Genomic DNA, 2,917 nt, shown 5'->3' with positions numbered 1-2,917 from the left:
ATACTCTGTGTCCGGAAGCTTTATAAGACAGATGGCAATATCCGACCAATGTCAGCTATCCGGGGTCACCACCTGCTACCTGGACTGAGATGCCGGCTCAGGGCCCATTCACACCATCTCCAGACCAGACCGTTCCCCAAAATGCATCCTAATGTATCCCTATGCTATTTCTGGCCTCTGTTCACACCAGTCCAGACCAGACCAGAAAGATACAGCGCGTCTCATTTTGTCTGGTCTGCACCTGTAAGACAATTTTAAGCTAAAATAAAACCCACTTTCCGAATGCGGCAAAAATCGCAGTAAAACGCAATGCGCTGCATTCCAGATCTGGTCCAGAAAATTGTGTGAACCTACCCTCAGAGATGACATGATCAAGTCCTGCTCTGTGCAGTTCTTGGCAGACAATTGTCTAACACAGATCAGCCCCCTGCTGCTGCCTCTCACCTTGTGACTGGGTAGAAGTTACAATGTTGCAGATTGATGATCACTGGGGGAGGGGAAACTGAGGAAATGCTTTCTCCTGCCTTTAGATCCAGGTCCCCCTTCCATGCAGTGTGCGGCCTCCGGACGGGACCCGGAACATGGAGGTCGGGGAAATCTGAGAAAGACCCTCAACCTATCTCCTCAGCGTCCCGGGCCTCCATCCCCTCACCAGGCCTCTGTGTCCCCGGGGTGTCTCCTCTTCCTTTACTTACCCCAGCGTGTCCTCGGCCTCCTTTCCCTGGGTGCCCCGGCCTCCCTTCACCCGGCTTGTGTCTCCCATCACCTTCCTCGGTGTGTCCCTTACCTCAACCTTTTTAGGGTGTCACCTGCTTTAACCCACCCCTGTCGGAGTGTCCCCGGTCCCCCTCACCTGTCTCTGTGTGTCCCGGCCGGTCCCCCTGGCGCGGCTTTCCTCTGAGGCGTTGGTTAGTCCGGCACAAGATGGCGGATCCCGGCGGCCACGTCACTGGCAGAGAGAGCGCGCTGCGTAAAGTCCGTGCGTCACTGACATGGCGGCCGGAAGTTGGAGGTTCTGGGGCCTTGGAAGGGGCGGGGCTTCAGGGTGACTGACAGAAGCTGGGATAGCGAGGAAGCCATGGTAACTGGAGGGGGCGGGGCTCATGGGTGACAGACAGGAGATTTGACAAGAGGGAATCCTGGTAACCGTAGGGGGCGGGGATTCTGAGTGACTGACAGGAACAAGGACCGCGAGGAAGTAGTCATAGCAACCCGAGGAGGCGGGAAGAGTAACGCTGCATTTAGCACAACGGTACTAGAGTATGAGGAGCCAGATAATATACAATGTGTATACCCGATTTCTCCTCACTTCCTGTCCTGCGGAAAACGTTTTACCAGACAGGAAGCGAGGATAAATCTCAGAGTGATTGGCAGATAAAAAGGAGGGGCCTTCTAGTGATTGACAGAGAAGGGGAGGGGTTTGATAGTGATTGACAGAGAAGAAATGGGGCTTGCTAGCAATTGACAGAGAAGGGGAGGGGTTTGTTAGTGATTGACAGAGAGAAGAGGGGTTTTTATTTATTGGCAGAGCAGGGGATGCTAGTGATTGATAGAGGAGAGGAGGGGTTTGATAGTGATTGGGAGAGAAGAGGAGGGGTTTGATAGTGATTGGGAGAGAAGAGGAGGGGTTTGATAGTGATTGGGAGAGAAGAGGAGGGGGCTTGATAGTGATTGGGAGAGAAGAGGAGGGGCTTGATAGTGCTTGGGAGAGAAGAGGAGGGGCTTGATAGTGATTGGGAGAGAAGAGGAGGGGCTTGAGAGCTACTGACAGAGAGGAGAGTGGCTAGCTACTGACAGAGAGGAGAGTGGTTATTAGTGATTAGCAGAAAAAGAGGAGGGGCTTGCTAGTAATTGACAGAGAAAGGGAAGGGCTTGTTAGTGGTTGTCAGGGGCTGGGGATGGCCATAGCAACCAATCAGGTTTTTTTTTTTCCCAGCTGCATGTTGGAGTTGGAGGAACGATCTGATTGGCTGCACTTGGCAATCCTGCCCACAGGAGCGCTGATTGGGTGACATTTAGGTTTCTGCACTGTGGGGGCCGCGACACACTAGTGCCACTTCCAAATCTCATCATCCCCGGGTAGGTGTAATAGGGCGCACATAGTAATAGTCAATACGCCGCTCTTTCACTGGCCTCAGCGAGTCCTACTCATCCTTCTCTCCCCCCAAAAAATAAATAAATATATCACTTTTGGGGGGTTTACGTAATCTTCAGGCCTAAGCTGCGGTGACCGGGTCACTTTAAAATCAACCAACTGCTTTCACCATCAGCGGCAGCTCCGCGTTTCTCCAATGACTGATTCCCGTATGAGAATAAACATGTGAATGTGGAGGTGAATCCTGCGAGCGGCCACCTCTGCGGTCCGGTGCGATCGAAATGCTGCAAGCACTATTTTGATCGCGCCGCACCGGACTTCAGGCACAATGTGCCTTGCGATCCGGTGCGGACGATCGCATCGCGGCCGGAGGGGTGCCCAGCTACCCATGAGCTTGCAAATCACCCCTGACAACGACCAGAATTGATTATCAAAGATCCGCCTCCCATAGACTTCAAAGTCCGAACCCGGGCACATTCGCTCAGCCCTAGTGGCTGAACGAGAACCTTCCCGGCAGGATCACCATTGATAATTTTTAAGAAAAAGCTGCGGGACTTTTTTTAAAATGACATCACCGCGCTAAAGTACGGAGGAGATTTTTTTTGAACGTTAAGGGCGACTCCGTATCGAGCCGGAGGACACAGGTGACGTCCTTTGCGTTGCGCGACGGTCCGTGTTTGGTGCCCATGTCGAAGGGACGGGGGGTCCGGTATCCTGCGGGCATCTAAACGCATAGCCGGGTACATTGCTGATAGCATTCAATGACATTGTAGGGTGAATGTGCCCCCCCCCCCCCCCCCCCCCCCCGCCCGCCGCGCGCCC

The 2,917-nt window shown here is 53.5% G+C and overlaps 1 protein-coding gene across 1 annotated transcript in view; it reads right to left on the bottom strand.

The window, feature by feature from the left end:
- ARF1 (ADP ribosylation factor 1) overlaps positions 1-1,012 on the bottom strand; it is a 13,508-nt gene extending 12,496 nt beyond the window's left edge. The window contains exon 1 of the mRNA XM_018558652.1: positions 854-1,012. The gene's annotated coding sequence lies outside the window, so the exon portion shown is untranslated. The remainder of the gene's footprint in view (positions 1-853) is intronic.
- Positions 1,013-2,917: the final 1,905 nt, after the last annotated feature.

Source organism: Nanorana parkeri, unplaced genomic scaffold (genome assembly GCF_000935625.1).
Source record: "Nanorana parkeri isolate BGI_ZX_2015 unplaced genomic scaffold, ASM93562v1 scaffold351, whole genome shotgun sequence".
Lineage (NCBI taxonomy): Eukaryota > Metazoa > Chordata > Amphibia > Anura > Dicroglossidae > Nanorana > Nanorana parkeri.
This window is presented reverse-complemented; position numbering and strand designations above follow the sequence as displayed.